The sequence below is a fragment of the Rhinolophus hipposideros genome, assembly GCF_964194185.1.
Source record: "Rhinolophus hipposideros genome assembly, chromosome: 23".
In the NCBI taxonomy this organism is placed as follows: Eukaryota; Metazoa; Chordata; class Mammalia; order Chiroptera; family Rhinolophidae; genus Rhinolophus; species Rhinolophus hipposideros.
The window spans coordinates 15,304,494-15,322,507 of NC_138069.1; the positions used below are offsets into that span (position 1 = coordinate 15,304,494).

At 53.9% G+C, this 18,014-nt stretch overlaps 1 protein-coding gene across 3 annotated transcripts in view; it reads left to right on the plus strand.

Annotated features, from left to right (window-relative positions):
* Positions 1-8,206: 8,206 nt before the first annotated feature.
* PSD2 (pleckstrin and Sec7 domain containing 2) overlaps positions 8,207-18,014 on the plus strand; it is a 48,566-nt gene continuing 38,758 nt past the window's right edge. For all 3 annotated transcript variants that reach the window (XM_081036090.1, XM_081036089.1, XM_081036088.1), the window contains exon 1: positions 8,207-8,335. The gene's annotated coding sequence lies outside the window, so the exon portion shown is untranslated. The remainder of the gene's footprint in view (positions 8,336-18,014) is intronic.

Genomic DNA, 18,014 nt, shown 5'->3' on the forward strand with positions numbered 1-18,014 from the left:
TTTACATAAGGCCCTCCCTTTGCATCGAAGCCAGTTTCTGTCACTTGTAACCACTTACACTGTACCTGCCTGAGTTCCTGAATTGGGAAGTGAGGAAGGGGTGGAGTAGGGCCCTGCAGGTTGTGTGGGGTGGGTGGCCTCAGTGGTAGTCCCAAATGAGAGGGGCATGCAGAGGGCCTTTGATGATTAGTGCTGAATGCGGTGTGTACGTGGGGGGGTGATGGAAACAGATTTTTCTTGGCCCTGTACTGGAGGAGTTCTCAAGCTTTAAGGGGAGGACATGGACACTAATGGGGCAACACAGACTGAGGGGTCCTGCTATACCAGCTGCAAGCTAAGCTGAGATGGCTCGTGCCCAAAGTGGGGACGGGAAATAGGAAGGGGAGCACTCCCTGACAGAATTCATTCCTGAGCTGCCACTCTCCCCACCTCCAGTGCAGGCGGAAGAGCCCAGTTAAAGTACACACTCAGGGAGTGGAGTCTGGGCTTTGACACTTACTAGAGTTATGTTCTGGGGTTAGGGCACAACTTTCCCAGCTTCAGTGTCTTCATAGGTAAAACGGGATGAATGATGTCCACCTTACAGGGTTGCTGTGAGGATGAAATGACATAATGTGTGAAATGAGATCATGCCAAGAATTTAGCATGAACCTGGCTCACGGAACACTCAATAAAAGTCAGGGGCTATGATTACTGTCCTTAGTGGTCTCACCTAGCCAGTGATTATATCAGGTGGGGTAGGTACAATTCTTGTAGGCACCAGCAGGTGGCGTCCTGACCCCAAAAGAGCCCATTCCTTGAGGCATGTGTTCTTGAAGGGCTCTGGAAGGAGTTGCGCGGGGTGGCCTTCCTGATCTCTGCCAGTTAGACCCCTGCCTTCCCGGCTGCGGTGGGGAGAGGTACCTGCACTCCCCTCAGATCCAAGGAAGAGGCGGCCTAGGTCACCATGGGATCGTCAGTGGATTTTCAGTTTTCCATCCGTATTGTGGAAGAGCATGGCCTTCGGAGACACTTGGGCCAAGTTGAGGAAAGACTCAGGTTGGACCAGGTAAAGTACTTCCAGAACCAACGAGCATCCCAGCGCGGAGGCTGGTTACAAAGGGCCTGCGGATGGACCTCGGGGCGCCGCTGGGTGTGGTGCTGAGGCATTAGGATGACCCATATGACCTCTATTCACTTCCTTTCTGTGTGAGAGAGAGTGGGGCTGCCTGGCGCTGAGGACCCAAGACCGTGCTCATCAGCCCCGTGACACGCGACGCTCTGGTAATTCTGAGTCGGGCCAGCAGACGGAGACAGAGAGCCGCCTGGGCCTCGCAAGGCCCCCCTCACGCAGCCGGGAGCTCGCCCTCCTGGGAACCGCCCGGCTTGGCCGTGCCTCCCTGGGCAGGCGTCGACTTGCCGCTTTGAAAAAGGCTTGCCCTACTCCCTCCCTCTGGGCTTCTTGGGGGCAACGTGTGGGATGAGGGGAGGGTCAGCTTCAACCCTAACTCGGCATCCCCCAGCTATGCCCTAGCCTCTCAGGGCCTCTGTAACCTGGATGGGACCTACTGACTCCTCTGACCCTAGCAGCTCCGACTTCCTAGGGTAGGGCGGTGTTATCTCTCCAACCTTAAGGATCCTTTCCCTAACCCCCATTAACTCAGGCTTGGATGGGCAGCTGGCCCTCCAGAAGCAGGGGAGTGCCCACCCCGTAGCACCCTGGCCAGTTCCCGGCATTCCCCTGGACAGGCTCCCGGGGGCTCACAAAGGCCCTCAGACAAAGTTCTAGGCCAGGCTTTGCCTGTGCCTTGGGCCCACAGCCGGCTGGCTGTAGGCACTGCAAGTCCCTGGCACTCCTTATGGGGCTTTGTCCACCAGCCCGGGACCAGTGCTGGCAGGGCCACATTTGCTGGGGAAGGGGGTGGGACAGGCAGCTCTCAGAGCTTGAGCAGTCGCCCTTCTGTCCTACCCATGGCTGTGCTCCCCTCTAGGCGACCTTCCCCCACCTCATGCTGGCTCAGGCAGTGCCTTCTCCCCACTGGCCTTCTCCTGTTGGCTGCAAGTCCAAATCCTTACCTTCTTCAGGGACCTGCTCATATTCTACCACTCATTCGTTCATTCATTCATTCATTCATTCATTCAGCAAATACTTACTGAACTCCTACTATACTCCAGGCCCTTGCTAGATGCTGGCGATCCAGCAATAACAAGATACACAGTTCCTGCCCTTTTTGGAGTTCACAGTCTAGGGAGGTAGTTGGCAGGAGACTAGTAGAACCCATCCCTAAAATATGATTTCACCTTGTGATAAATGAGGTGAAGCAAATAGGTTGTTTGTTTCAGGAAACTCCACCTACAAGGATATTTCCCCTTGAGCTGTAGAGGGAGGGACTTTGTCTGGGCCCTGCCCTCACCCTCTCCGAGGGCCTGGCACTCAGGCACATAGTAGGTGCTCAGTAAATGTTTGTTAAATGAATGGATGAATCATCACCTCACAGCTAGGAGCTGTCCAGTGAGAATGATCTTTCCTTCCCACACTCCCTCCCAGCTAACCCAGGAGTTGTACGTAACGTTGGGGATTGTACAAACCAGACCCTGAAGCTCCAACGACAACCCTTCCTCCCAGGCCTCTATGGCTCCCTGCTTAGCTCCTTACTGCCTGGCTTCCCTATGTGGGCCCTGTCAGAGTCCCATGGCCCCTGTGTGGATTCACTTATGACCCCTCATTTCTCCATTCTTTGGGTGCTTACTGTATGTTGACCCTGGGCTCAGGAACTGGGGACCCAGAGAGAAGTGAGAAGGGTCCTGGCCCTCATGGAGTACCCGGTCCAGACAGGAATGACACAGCGTGATGCGTACTGTGATGGGGGAAGATGGCACTGTGTGGGCCTGGAGTGCCCAGCCTGGGGAAACCTCCTCAGGGAGACCTTCTTCGACCAGCTTGCTGAAGCAGTCCCCACGCTTCCAGCTGGGTGCTATCACATCACCCCCTTTTTTTGTTTTTAAAGTACTTTTTAGCATCTGCAGTTCTCTTCTTTATCTGTTGGTGTGTTCTTTATCTGAGAGCTTTGCTGAATGCCTACTATGTGCCAGCCAAAGGGGTAGCCCTGGGGAAACAGAAGTGAAAGAACAAATGTCCTGCCTTCCTGGAGCTTATGGTCTAGTGATGATAATGACGGTAGGGAGACAGACGATAACCAGAATAAGCAAGAAAATGTGGTGTACAAACATCTGTGATAGAGGAAAAGGAAGCAGACAAAAGGGGAGACATGGAGGAGGGATGGGTAATATTTTAGGTCGGGTGGTTGGGGAAGGTGACATCTGAGCAGAGAGCTGTAGGGGGTGAGGTGAGTCTAGTGTTCCAGGCAGAGAGAATAGTAAGTGCAAAAGTCCTGAGGCTAGGAACAGTGAGGAGGCCAGAGTGGCTGGAGAGGAGTGAGGTCAGAGAGGTGACAGGGGCCAGGTCATGTAGGACCTTGTAACCCTGGCAAAGACTTGGTTTAACATTTAGTGACATGGGAGCCATTGGAGGATTTGGAGCAGGAGTGATATGATCGCACGTACATTTAACACAATCCCTTTGGCTGCTGTGTTGGGAATGTTGGTAGTGGGGCTGGGTGGAAGCAGCAGGACCAGTTAGGAGGCTAATAATTGTGGCTCAGGCCAGGGTGGTGTCTGTGGAGCTGATGAGAAGTGGCCAATTTGGGACATACTTTGAAAGTAAAACCCATAGGATTTACTTGGATGTGAGGTGTGAGAGAAAGAGAGGGAAGGATGACTCCCAGGTGTTTGGCCTGAGCTGAGGGAAGGATGATAGTAACATTTACTGTGATGAGGAAGAGGAGATCAGTTTTGGTTGGGATGAGTTGGAGCTGTCCTTTTGACATCCTAGTGGAGACTTTAGGTCAGCAGTTGGGTCTGACCTCAGGGGGAAAAGGTTGGGGTTGGAGAATCACACACTGAGAATCAGCAGGGTTTAAATGGGCTTTGAAGGCAAGGAGGTCGCCCCAGGGGATAGAGTGAGGTAGAGAAGAAGATGGAGGACTGGGCCCTGGGCGCTTGGGCATGTGGAGGTCAGGATGGGGAGGAGGAACCAGCAAAAGAGGATGAGAAGGTAGGAGGAATACTAGGGCAGTAATGAGTCCTGGAAGTCAGGGGAAGAAAATATTTCAAGGAGGAAGGGGTATATCAAATGTTAAGATCGTGTTAAGATGAGACCTGAAAATTGACTGTTGGGTTTGGCATTTATGGTGATCACTGGGAACCAGGCCACTGTCAGTCTATCTAGTTCCTTTATATGAATATTAGAAAGAGGCGTCCCCTCCAGGTAAACCTATCTGTGCAGGCACACAGCAGGGAGATACCTCAGTATAAAGGACAAGGTATCCCTTCCCAAGCCACATGTAGCCTTGTACTGGGAACAACATAGTGAGGGGCCAGCAGGCTGGATTTTAGCTCCCTCTCCATCCCTTGTGAACCTCAGGTACACTTGTACAGTGTACAACCTGTACACCTGTACTCAGCAACTATGATCATGACCTTGATGAACTGTATTAGTGGAGTGGGCATGAGTGAGGGGATGAGACTCAGATTGGAGTGCATTCAAGAGAGAATGGAATAGGAACTGGAGAGCACGGACAACTTTTTCAAGGAACTTTGCTGTAATGGGGAAAAAGAAATGAGACAGTGGCTGGAGAGTTGAGAAGAATTATTTGAGTGACGGTTGATGAAAGAGAAGGCCTTGCTGGTCCCCTACCTGTAAAGTGAGGTTGTCAAAAATATTTGGGGTGTATAAGTGTGGGAGGGGTCCTAGAACATCACATTTGTGGTGGGAAGTGTCAGGCGAAGACACTGGACAGGGGCTGGGGCCTTTCTCTTGGAGGTGCTGGGGGCAAGGGTGGAGTTGGCGCATGACGGGGCACACAGTAGGTGCTCACTGAGAACTCCGGGATTGGCCTGGGGAATCCCTACCTAGCCTCTCCTCCCTGGGCCTCCGTCTCCCAGCTGGAAGATGGGAGCATTGGGTGTTCTGGGTCATCTATGAGCCCAGCCTCCTCTGGGTCCGGGTTGGGATCCAAATGCCTTCCTCCAGTTGATGGGTCTGATTCTGGCCTCTTCTCCTCTCTGATGTCCTATACTGTTCAGGCTGAGGAAGAACAGGAGGCCCTGCTTAGGCCTGGGGAGGCAGGGGCTCTGGTAGAGGCCTCACAATGGTAGAGGCTGCAGGGGCCTGAGAGGGCCAGGATCTGTGTCCCCTGCCCCTCCCCGTGCCCCGGCCCCTGCCTGGCCTCCCGCACCAGCCTTTTGACCCACGCTTAGGTGAGTGGGGGGAGGTGAGGGAGGAGGAAAGGGAATTCCTTTGGAGGAACAGGAGAAGTTGCAGATTCTTCTTTTCCTGGAGGGCTGCTGGGTTTGGGTTATACAGTGTAGTTTGGCTGCTGGGTGAGAGGGCGCTGGTCCTGTTCTCTTTCAAGAGGCACAAGTAGCTACAAGGAATAATAATAGTAACTCTCTCTCCTATGTGTGTGGCCCCCAAAGCTCTCTTTCACACAGAGCCCACCTGTGGCCTTGTGACAGCCCTTTAAGTTCTTTGAGCTAGTTCCACTTGACATGGGAAAGTGAGGTTCAGGGACAGGATCTAGCTTCCCGTGGCCACATAGCCAGGAAGCGGCAAAGGCCAGACTAGAACCCAGGTCTCTTGGCCTGGGCCTGCTCATGCAACAGGCTCCCAGAGCTGCCAAAGATGGGGAGCAGATCCAGAGCAGGGACTAGGTTCTGGGCAACAGCCTGGACCAGATTAAGTGGAGAGACTGCTGTATCTCCCTCCTTCTGTCTCTCCCTCCCTCTCCCTCCATTCTTTTCTTTCACTTGTATTTATTAACACACACTGTGTGTTGGGTGCTGAGGATACATGTGAACAAGGCAGACCTCGCCTTCAGGAGGCTCAGAGTTCATCTCGGCGGACAAAGACGAAATAATGCATTCAATGAGTAAGTCACTCATTACAACTAGAATAGCCATGGCCTGTTAGTGCATCTGTGTGTCAGGTTTTTGGTGGGTGGGCTCTGAGAAATCAGCTCCTTTTATCCCCACCCCAGCTGCACAAGGGAGAGGTTGTGACCATACTCATTGGGTAGATGAGAAAGTGGAAGCTCAGAAAGGTGGTCCAACTGTGACTTGAGGCCCTGAGGATGAGGAGTGTGGAAATAAAGCCCTGTTACCATGGTTCCCCCCAAATAAGGCCTAAACGGAAAATAAGCCCTAACATGATTTTTCAGGATGACAGCCCTTGAATATAAGCCCTAATGAGTCTTTTGGAGCAAAAATTAATATAAGACCGGTCTTATTTTCGGGGAAACACAGTACCTCCATTACCCCCCATAGCCGGTTGCCAGTTGCGAGCCATCCCTGCCTACAGGTAGCAGAGGGCAGAAGGTACAGGGTAGGACAACAGAGAAGCCATGCTCCCTCTGTGCCCTTCAAGAAGATCCTGAATACCTGCAACAGAGTGGTCTTTTGTTTCTGGGCTCTGTGGGGATGTCCTAGGGTTTGATGGGCAGTGAAGGGGTGTGGTCAGAGTGCCCTTTCAAATGCCCAGCAGTGTTCATAGGGTCAGACTTCCTGGGACTTTAAGCAAGTGGCTATGCCTCAGTTTCCTCATCTGTAAAATGGGTTGCAGGAGTGTTTTGAGGGTTAAATTTAACACATGGGAAGCACTTAGTGTGGACTCTGGCACATTGTAGATGTAGTTAATAGCAGAATTATCACCGTTGTTGCTGAAACCGCAGCTCTAGCTGTGGCCCAACTTGAAGAGGGAGGAGACTAATTCTACCTCAGATCCTGCACCTCCAATTACTACTACAGCTTAGTCACCCCTCATAGGTCAGCAAGTCCTCTCTTCTCTCAACCTCTGTTTCCTAAGAAGAGGGTCCCTACCCTGTCTGTGTGTGTATGTGTAGAAAGAAGATCAGAAGGAGCTTCATGGAGGAAGGGGCATTTAAGCAGGGATTTGAGGATTGAGTAGGAGTTCATGGAGAACAGCAGGATCAAGGCCTGACCAGGCAGAGGGTGGAATACCTGTAAAGGTCTGGAGGTGGGAAGGAGCTAGTGTAGTAGTAAACAGCCCCTGGAGTACTGGAGTGGAAGGAGAGAGGTGGAAAGAGGCTTCCTGTGGTAGGGCCTGAGCATACTTCTCTGTGGGACTGGGTCTGCTCACCCCGTAGCTCATGCTCTCACTAGATCCCTATGAGCAGGGCCCTTTATTACCTCTCTGAGAGGTGCAGGCTTATCCTGCAAGAGCCTCACAGCCAGGAAGTTCTTCCTTGTGTCTAGCCCAGGTACAATACTGTCAACTTTCTTCTTTGGAGCTAGGGTCCTGGGGTGGGGGTAGGGCTTCACAGCGGTGACTATCATGGGGGAGGGTGTGTGGGGCAGGGACCGTGAGAGATCGTTTACACAGCCCAGAGCACCCTCAGTCTTTCTGCCGAGGGCAGCCATGCCCTAACCTGTGCTGGAGCTCTGCGTCCTTCATTGGACCCACTGCTCACCTCCCCCCGCAGGGTCTCTCCCTTTTGTCCTTATCTCCTGTATCCACCCCTTCCAGCTCTGTCCCTAGCCCTCCTTCTAACCGCGTACTCCGGTCTGTCTGTCCCTCTGTCTGTCTCCGTGATAGGTAGGTAGGGAAGGCTCTGCCTCTCTCTTTCTCTCTCTGGGATCGGCCACCTTGCTTGCCCCCTGCACTCCTCCCCTGTCAGGGTCGGGTCTCCCCTGGGTGTGGAGGGCAAGGACCGCTCCCTCTTTCACCTGGAGGAGGGCTCAAGGGATCCGAGGGCTCAGGGTCCGGGCCGGAGGGTCCTGCCCAGGGGGCGGGGGTTAGAGGACAGCTGGGGCCGGCAGGGCTGGGAAGGTGGGGGGCGGAACCTCGAGGTGCTCCCTTCCCCCACTTTCTTAAAGGGCCGGCACGGGGCTGTGCTGGACGGGGCTGGCTGCACCCTCCCGGGCTGGGTCAGGGCGCACAGTACAGCCCTTGGTGTGGAGGCGTGACGGGCCAGCCGGCTAGGGTGGTCACTGTGGCCTCCTGGCTCCGCTCCCGCCACCCGCCGCCTGCAGTACCCCCACCCTTCCCCTCCCTTCCCGCTCCTCCCTCCCTCCTTCTCTCCTTCCGTTCCTCCCTCCTACCGTCAGTCCCCCCATCTCTGCTCAGCTTCTCCACAGCGCGGCTCACACACCCGAAGGGACAGAAGCGGGCCCAGGAGCCCCGACAGGCGGCAGCGGAGGAGTGGGACGGTCAGTCCGGCGGCGGCCTCCGCATGGCCCCGCCGTGACAGGCTGGACCCAGCCACTGGGGCCAGGAGCGGTGAGTGGGGCCGCGGGGCCACCTTGTCCCCAGGGCCCCGCATGCTCCGGGACCCCGCCCCTCCCGAAGCCCGGCTGGGGGCCTGTGAGGGGGTGCTGGGGGTGGGACACGCTTGTTGGGAGGCGGCGCCGCCCTCCGCCCTCCGTGCCAGCCAGGCTCTGCTAACAAAGCTACATTTCGAGATCAATTCTGTGGCGGCTGGAGCATCCGAAGGATACGGTTGTCATGGAGATAGGGCGAAAGAGGAAGCCCCGGGATGGCCAGGTCTGGGCCAGGGAGTGCGGGCACTACTGCAGAGCCCCAGGCCAGCCTGTAGGGAGGGTCAGGGCCGGCTGGCCCAATTGTCTCCTGGGCTCTGTCTCCTGATCCCCCCTGAGTGTAAATGTGTGTATTGAGGGATATCAGTGGGAGCTCGGTTGCTGGGGACTTGGGGTGTTGGGTGCCGGGCCTGCCGGCAGCCACCTTTACCACCGAGCAGCTTTGAGGATTTATTTCTGTTTCCAGTTTTCCAACTTTGACAGCCTGGCTTGGAAGCCAGGCCTCATGGGCTCTGAGCTCTGCCGCTAAAGCAGGGGCTTGCATGGGGGCGTGGCAGGCAGTGGGCAAGGCGAAGAGACACATAATGGCTGTGGCAGCCGCAGGGAGGAAGGGGTCCTTGGAGCCTGCTTCTGGGGCTGGGGTGGGGCAGGGAGTCCAGATATGGCACCCCCTGCCCAGCTGACCCCCTCCTAGGAGAAAGTCTACTGACTCTTGCTGCCCCTGGAGGATCTGGGAGCTCTCTGAGTCAGAACTGAGGGTATTGTTTCTTCACAGGACTGGGGGGCCACTACTTCAGGCCACCCCTTCATCTTGAGACCAGTTTTGGGGACCCTTAGAAGAACTGCAGGCAGAAGCCCCAGCCACAATGGAAATGGGTCTGAGATTCCTGGCAGGCTCAGGATAAGCCAGGCTGAGCTTGATGTGTAGGTGAATGGGAAGCAGGGAGAGAGCTCAGGGTTTGGCCAAGGCAGATGGGCAGCTTGGGTCTGGGGAGAGGCATATGGACTTTCCTGGGTTTCCCAGCTCCTTCTTAGACTCTGGAAACAGAAGCTGCTTAATGGGGGAGGGAGGTACTCAGGCAGCTTGAGGGAGAGTGGATAAGGGGCATTGGGATCTCTTCCAAGGCCAACCCCTGGCCCTGGGCAGATATAGTCATTTCTTCCACCCTTCCCTTGAGAGGTTAGGAACACTGCCTCCCATGGAAGCTATACGTTCTGTGACCGGTGATCTCTGAATCAGTAAAATGGGCCAGCTGACCTCCCCTCCACACCATATCTCTGGAGGAAAAACCTGCTCTCCAAGAGCTCTCCTTCCCCCATATATGGTGAGAGGCAGTGGCTTTTCAATGGGGCTATTGCAAAGTTTGGTCCTGGTGGAAACATGGCAGGTCCCCAGGTTGACCTGAACCAGAGGATTCTCAAACGTTGGGGTGAGTAGGATTGTGGTGGCCCAGCTAATGGTAGAAGGATGATTGGAAAGTCCTTGGAAGGTCTCCCTGCCTCTGCCTCTGGCAGTGGCTAAAGCCTGAAGGCTTGGGTGACTGGTACCTTGTAGCCCCAGGAGTGCCTGTGCCGGGCCGAGAGGCTTCCCCCCTGCTACCTGTCCTGCTCTGACAGTGATGGCCGGGCACTCTCCCAGCCCACCTGACCCACAGTGTTTCCTGAAGGGACGGAGCAAAGCTAGCTGGAAAGAAGGACTTCCTGCTCTTGATGGGACTGAGAGAGGGATTGGGGGACATTATCTTGCCCAGCTTCTATAATTTAGCCTTACCACTGTGCTAAGTACTCTCATACACACAACAGCCTGCAGGGGGAGGTGCTCCCATTTTGTGAAGGCTCAGGGAGAAGTTGCTTATTCAAAGTCATCTAGGTGGTAAGTGGCAGGATAAAGATTTGCACCTGGGCAGAACTGTCTGAGGTTTGGACCTAAATCCCTGTCTCATTTTCTTCTTCCTTGAAGATGCAAATAAAGAGGGAGGTGGGACTGAATGCCTTTGCATCTAAAGCAAGGGGGTGTCCTTGGGGGAAACTGAGATACTAAGCTGGAATGTAGAGGGGTGGGATAGGGACATTCCCATTCCGGATGTTGGCTGGTGGGAGAACCACACTGCTTCACTGCTTCTCTCGACAGACGATGCTCTAGACATCCTTTGCCAGATGGTCTTTTCCAGGGAAATCTGTTTTGAGTGGCATCTTATGTCTGGGGCTCTATATTTAGCCTGGCTCCTCACACAGGAGGATACACTCAGGCTGTCACCCCTCAAGGGGTGTTTGGGGGGAGGGGTGGACCTGGGCAGACCTGACTCCTTGCCACAGCTCAGGCAGAGGTGGGGCAGGGCCCATGTTCCTTCCAGCCCTGCTTCAGCCTAGGGCTGCCCTACTGGTCTCCCTGGGACCTGGCTGTTTCCTGCAGAACCCTAGTCTTCCTAAGTGGGTTTGCTCACAGCTAAGTTCACCTCCTTGGGGTCTCACCCTCTTTTGGTGGTGAGCCACTCCAGGTCTGTGTCTGCCTGGGCACTTAGTGACTCCAGCATCAAGCCCAGCTCAGCCCAGGCCCACAGCCCAGCTTGTGGGCTGCTGGAGTGGAGGGCTGCCCCCGCCCCTGCTCCTCCCAATCCTGCCTCAGCAAGCCAGGCCCTGAGCTCCCCTGTTTGGAGTGTCTCACTCCACTCCCTTCCTTCCCCCCTAATTTTTGTCTGGTGAAACCTGAAAGTACGGTGAACACCCACCTACTCCTATATACCCTTCACCTAGAGAACTAGATTTGCCAATTGTTGACATTTTGCCCATATTTTTTCTCTCTCTATGAAACTTGTGAAAGTAAGTTGCAGCCATCATAACTCTTCACCTCTAAGTACTTCAGCACAAATTCCTTGAAACAAGGACATTTTGCTACATAATGACTATACTATTAATATATCCAACAAATTTAATGATACAGTTTCACCTAATATGTAATCATGTTTGGATTTCTGTAATTGTCCCATAATGTCCTTTATAGCTGTTAAAAATTTTTTTTTAATCAAGTGTCACACATTGCATTTGGTTTTATCTCTTTAGTCTCCTTTAATCTGGTATTATTGCCCAGCATTTTTATTTTTTAAGTCTTTGTGACATTGTCAATTTTAAAGAGCTCTGGTCAGTCCGTTTTAGAATGTCCCACATTCTGGATTTGTGTTATTGCTTCCTCACGAGTAGATTCAGGTTAAACATTTTTTTGGCAAGAATATCCCATAGGTGATGCTGTGTCCTTCTCAGTGCATCCCATCAGGAAGCACATGTCATTAGCTTGTCCTTTAATAGATGGTGCTAAGTTAGGTCACTTGGCTAAGGAGTCCCTTTGTTTTAATCTCTTTTCCCTACTTCCAGAGTCTTCATCCACCTGGTCATCCACGCACCTGGTCAGCAAAACGGACTGAACCCCTACTTTAAACCATAGGCTGGGGAAGGATGCTTAAGCAGACATGATGGGGTCTTCAAGGAGTTCACGACCTCAGGGGTGGGAGTGGGGTGAGCCACAACTCAGGGGAGGTGCTGTTAGAGTGGGGGAGAGGCCCAGAGAAAGCAGTGTGGCACAAGGAGGGGAGAGGGGAGAGAGGGGGGCAAGACAGGAAGAAATGGGGTGGGATCTGGACACAGTTGGCCACCAGGAGCCACTGAAGGGCTTTTAAGAGGGCATCGATGGAGCAGGTGAGTGCTGGAAAAGGTGTTCTGAGGAGGATGGAGTGCGATTGGCCGGGCTAGCATGGTGGGAAAGAGCCTGGTCTGGAGGCCATGATGGGGTCCAGCACAAGATGCTGGCTCTGGATTTGGGGCTGCTGCATGTGGTGCACAGAAGGAATGGAGTTGGTGGCGTGCTGGCCCTGCTGGGACTCGGGGGTGGCTGGTGAGGGGTGGAGTACGGAGGGTGGAGTAAGGAGTGATTTAGGAGGCAGAACGGATGGGCACTGGGTCCAACCAGAGGTGGGGAGAGCTGTCATGCGATGGCCTAGGAAGGGTGATGGAGAATTCGGTTTTGAGTGTGTGAGTCTGAGGTGCTTTCCAGGTCAGAGGAATGTTGTGTGGGAAGCTCATTTCCCCAGTTTTTGGTGGTTCCTTGTAGCCACCCTCTCAGAAGCTCATTTTGGGAGGAGAGCAGAGGAAAGGCCATGCCCAACCCACAGCAGGGAACGGATGGTGGGCTTTCATGTACCAGCCGGGGAGGGATTTTGAGGTAGGTTAAGGGTGGCTGAGAGGCAGCTGCCACTGTAAAAGTCTGAATATTCCCTACCTTGCAGACCCCTTAACTACGTTTCCTCATTTTGCTTCTTCATTTTTGCATGAGAAAATCCCAACCCTGTTTAAATCCAACACCCGGCCCACTCCACATCTGACCTGCGTAGCTGAATGGGGCTGAGAAAAACCACTACCCCACCTGGTCTCACTTTAAGATCAAAACTGGTCACTTCAAGTGGGTCCTTAGTGCCATCCTGCAGTCTTGCCAAGGTCTCCAGTCCAGCGCCTCTCCCCCTACCTGATGACTATTTCGCACTTTCTCTTCCTCCCTCTGCCCCAGCCTCTCTTCCCCAGTCCTCCCTCGCCCTGATGACATTGCTTCCTACTTCTTTGAGAAAGTAGAAGTAATCAGAACTTCCTCAGACTCCCAGTGCTACATTCACCCATGTGCCAACATCTGCCCACTGCTCTGCCTTCCTCCAGTCACTGTGTGTGAAGGGTCCCTGCTCCTGGTGACGACCACTCCTCTACTTGTGAGCTAGATTCTGTCCCCTTGCGCCTGCTTGAGGACACTGCTCCAGCATGTGCCCCCTCTTACATTATGGGTTTCCCCTCTACCAGATCATGCCATCAGCAGATATCTTGCTGTTCCTTCTCCTATCTTAAAAGATGGCTCTCTTGTCTTCTCCAGCCAGCTACCGCTGCATTTCTCTGCTCCCCTTTACAACAAAACACCCCAGAAGTGTTGTCTAGACTCTGTCTCCATGTCCTCTCCTCCAACTCGCTCTGCACTTCACTCTGGTTGGGCATTCATTCCCTTCCACTTCACTGACTGCTTTTCTCAAGGTCACCAATGACCTCCATGTTGCTATACCCAATAGCCCAATTGCCAATTCTCAGTCCTCATCTGTGGCATTTGACACATTCAGACCCTCCCTCTTCCTTGAAACATTCCTTGACCTCTAGGACATCCAGTCTCCTGTTTTCCTCCAACCTCATGGGTTGCTCCTTCTCCCCTACCCCACCTTTTAATTTTTTTTTAATTGGGGAATGTTGGGGAACAGTGTGTTTCTCCAGGGCCCATCAGCTCCAAGTCATTGTCCTTCAATCTAGTTGTGGAGGGCGCAGCTCAGCTCCAAGTCCAGTCACTGTTTTCAACCTTTAGTTGCTGGGGGCACTAAATTCAGCCCACCATCCCATGTGGGAATTGAACCTGCAACCTTGTTAAGAGCTCCCGCTCTAACCAGCTGAGCCATCCGTCCGCCCTCCCCACCACCTCTTAGTTTTGAAGTGCCCCAGGACTCAAGCCTTGCCCGGCTGGTCTTCCTTATCCAGTCCTGTGGCTTGAAACACCACCTACCTGCTGCCAGCTCCCAAATTTAGATCCCAAATTTTGACCTCTCTTCTGAGCTCCAGTAGCCTACTCAGCATCTCAACAGTGATGTCTTCTAGACACCTCAAACTCAGCTCGTCCAAAGCGGAGCTTTCAGTCTTTCTCCTCAAACCTGCTCCACCCAATCTTCCTTTTTTCAGGAATGGCAACTCAATGCTTCTAGGTGCTCAGGGCCCAAATGCTGGTGTCATCCTGACTCTTTCTTTCTCTCCTACCCCATGACTGTCCATCAAGGGATGAGTCTTTTACCAGTGGCCACATCTCCCATCAATGGGTTAGGGCTGAATAGGAGGGACAGTTTTAGAGATGGGGACACAGGGAGGTGATAGTGGAGTGGCCCAGCATGGTACCTTTCACACCTGCTTGCTTTGTACTACATGCTGCTGGCCCTCAACCAGCCCTAAGGAGACCACAACCTTTGTCAGACCTTGTGCTGAACCTAAAGCAGAAACAGGAGAGGACAGGGAAAGAGGAGGAGAAGCGGGGACGGGGACACAGCAAGGGAGAGGTTAAGTGAAGCTACAAAATCAAGAGGTTGGGGAGGAAAATCACGGGGAGGAGGCAGAGAGGAAGAGAGGCTTTCTTAGAAGGGGGTGGACACAGAATGTGAGACAGTGCAGGGTAAGTGAAAATTGAGCAGGGAGAAGGGAGGGTGAAATTTCTTAGTTCTTATCTCCTGACTGTTGAAGCAGATGGGGGGAGGCTGCTCATAGTTTGAGCCCTTTGGGGACTGTCCCGCCTAGGCGTTTTAGGCAAGCAGGGTTGGTTGGGAGGAGTTGCACTTGGTCAGTCCATTGTAGTTCTTGGGGTTCAACTCTCAATCCTTAGGCTCATGGGTCAAATGTAGCTCAAGAAGCAGAATGAGTCCCAGGTGCCCTCTGGAGCTCCAGGAACACAGAACCGTAGCCAGTCACTACATCTGAACAGCCTAGTCCTTTGTGGTCCCAGATAACTGAGGGCTCACCCTGTAGGGAAGTCAGCGGGGTTAGTCACCAGCTATAAACATGATTTGGGATTTGATAGCAGACATTGTGAATTTCATCAGTGTTGAGGACTCTCCAAAGCAGCATGCAGAAGTATGCAAATGCTAGGCAAATGAAGGTGCCAAGTGGCTGGGGGTGGGGAGAGAAGCAAGCCAAGCCAGGACATGTCAAGGGATGTCCTTTGCAGAGAGAGGCCCAGGGGCCCTTGAAGTTCCCAGCAGGCTGTGGGGCACATGCAGATAAGATGCAAATGTGTACCCAGCTCCCAGAGACCTTTGCCTGACCATGAGAGCAGTGGAGGCTTTTCAGATCCCCACAACCCAAGCAAAGCTGGTTCCTCAGGGGCCAAAATGAGAGGAGGAAAGCAGGGAGGTGTTGGGCTCCCTAATGACCCCAGTTGGCACCACCTGAAGGGGATAGGTGCCTTTTAAGGGAGGCCCAGACCCCTCTCCTTGCCCAGCACCTGGTGTGGCTCTTGTGTCTTGAGATGGTAAGCTAGGAGGGTGCCTGGCCTGGGGTGGGAGTGTTGGTGGGGCCAGGACTATAGGGTGCCCACCTGCCTTAGGAAAGGGTGGGGCACTCTCTCTGGCCCACTCCTGCCTCCTCCCCGGCTCCCAGGAGCTTCCTCTGACTCCGCTCCCAGGCTGGGCTTCTGAAGCCCCTGCCTGAGAAGGAACAAATGTCTGCTGGGGCCCACTGCATGTCCTGTGTCCTGTGCCGCCTGCCGTCCTATGCAGCTCTCCTATGCATTCCACCCCCCCCCCCGTGTGGGCAGCCAGCCCATTCTCCTGCAGACCTGAGACAGGATTCTGGGAAGCAGGAGCCACTGCTCTTTCCTGAGCACTTGTGGCCAGCTCTGAGCTGAGCATTGCACCCATGCCGTCTCCTTTGTCCTCACTGCACTCCTGCGAGGCAGATGCTGTGAGCACTCCCCATTTTACACGGGAGGACGCTGAGACTCAGAGAGGTGGGCAACTTTCCTGAGGTGACACAGCTTGCGGGTCGCAGAGCTGGGGTTTGAAACCAGGTCTTTCTGACTGCACAGTTGGGGCACTGACTCAGTACCTTGACTGTCCCAGGGGGAGGCACTTATTGCTGCACAAGCTGGGAAGACCAAGTGGGTTAGGAGGCATGAGGATCACTCTAGGGAACCGAGGCAGGGGGGTTCCCAGTCTCCGGGGTAGACATCCCTTCAGTATTATCATAGGCACCTCCCTGCCACGCACAGTTGGGACCTTAAGGAGTTACGTGCCCAGGCTGGTCTGTGCCTGGGCAGGCTGCTCAGAACTCTGGGATGGCAGGAAAGTCCTGACCTCTGGACTCCTTGGCTGGAGAGGCTGGAGGGGGAGCATGGTGAACTGTGTGATTCTGTGATCCTTACCGATGGCGCTTCCTGTCAGCTTCCTGCTGCTCATGCTGCCTGGGGCTCAGCAGGTTCCTGTGGGGTCCTGGGGTGCCCATGAGTGGTGTGGGCACAGCTGGCTAAGCTCTGTTCTGAGCACCTACTGATCACTGAACTCTCTTCACTGAGCTCTCTTCACTGATTATCTTATTTAACTGTTCATAGGTGTGTACCTTTGTTTTCGTGTGTGTGTGTGTGTGTGTGAAGATCTCAGCCCGTGTGCTAAAATCTGGGTGAGCTAGGGACACAGGGTGGCAGGAGTTTTGGGGAAGGGCAGTGGGACCCATGAGAATGTTTGTGTGGTTCTCAGTGGGCAGAGAATAGGTCTGAGAATGAAAGGTTTTCAGCGTTCTCCCCCCTCCCCCACCCCAAGTAGCCCTCATGGAACTTTCTCTGAGTGTCCAGTGTCAGAGGTCCTTGGGGGTTTTCCAGGTTGGGGTTCATGCCCAGAGCCTATGGATGGGCTTTAGAGGTCCTTGAGCATCTCAAAAAGTACTCAAAATATACACATATGTCACAGTTTGAACAGCTTCACCAGATGCTCAAGACTTAGAAATGGTTAGGGATCTCTGGTGCACACGGGAGGTGAAACCCGAGTACCCTGGCTCCCAGCCCTGCTCCCTGGGGCAGTTGTGGCTTCAGTGTGGCCTCTATACTGACATTCCAGAATTATTTTCTCTGGTGCCAGCCCCCTCCACATACCTTGCTGGGGCTCCAAACACTCCTGCAAATCCCACAGGCGCTTAGATTTTCCTGTCCTAGGTAGTGTTCAGCACCATGGTTCCCCATCCCAGCTCTGCGTCCTGCACCCCCATTTCTGCCAAGTAGGCCTGTATGCCCCGATCTTCACCCAAACCCACCCAGACACCTGATGCCCTTGGGTGTGGCTGTGGTCAGTGTGGGTACCTGTATTCCCCACCCCCACCCTAGCCTGAAGCACTGGGTTGTCCCTTCCCTGTCCCTGGCTTCTCCCAAAGCAGAATGGTTTCTACCCCAGATGCTCAGCGATGTAGGTCTCACTGCTCTGAACCTGGCCCCTAGGCCTGTAGACTCCTTGTTTCCACCTGACCACCCAAGGGGCTTGCCTTCTGAGTGTTTGCCCAGTCCCCTCTGTGTGTATGCGTGTGTGCCTGTACTATATGCTTGCTCACAGACATACACACTAGCGCCTGCATCCCCTCTCCCCTCTATCTTATAGAGCAAGTTGGGCTCCGGAGCCCTCCCTGCTGGGCCCTTCCTCCGGCCCTTTCCTTGGGCTTCCCACAGTCCCTGACTTGGATCTCAGTATGGAAGGCACTGTACCAGGTTATCCCTACGACAGTCCAGCATCGTTCCAAGCAGAATGCCCGTCTTGCCACTTTCCAGCTTCATGACCCTGAGCATGTTCCCCAGCCTCTCGGCCTCTGCCTAAAACAGGGCTGATGATCACGTCCAAATATTTAAAAAGTGCTCACTGTTTGCCAGGAACCACGCTAGGCTCCATGGGAGACAACAGCGAACATGACATAGTCCCTACCCCCACTGAACTTACGTTCTAGGAAGGGAAATGGGCAGGAAGTAAGCAAAGAAATAGAAAAGGAGGTTTCCGTTCTGCTCAGTGATCCTTAGCAGATCTGCTGCATTGTGGAGGTCTGTGAGAGGGTGCCGG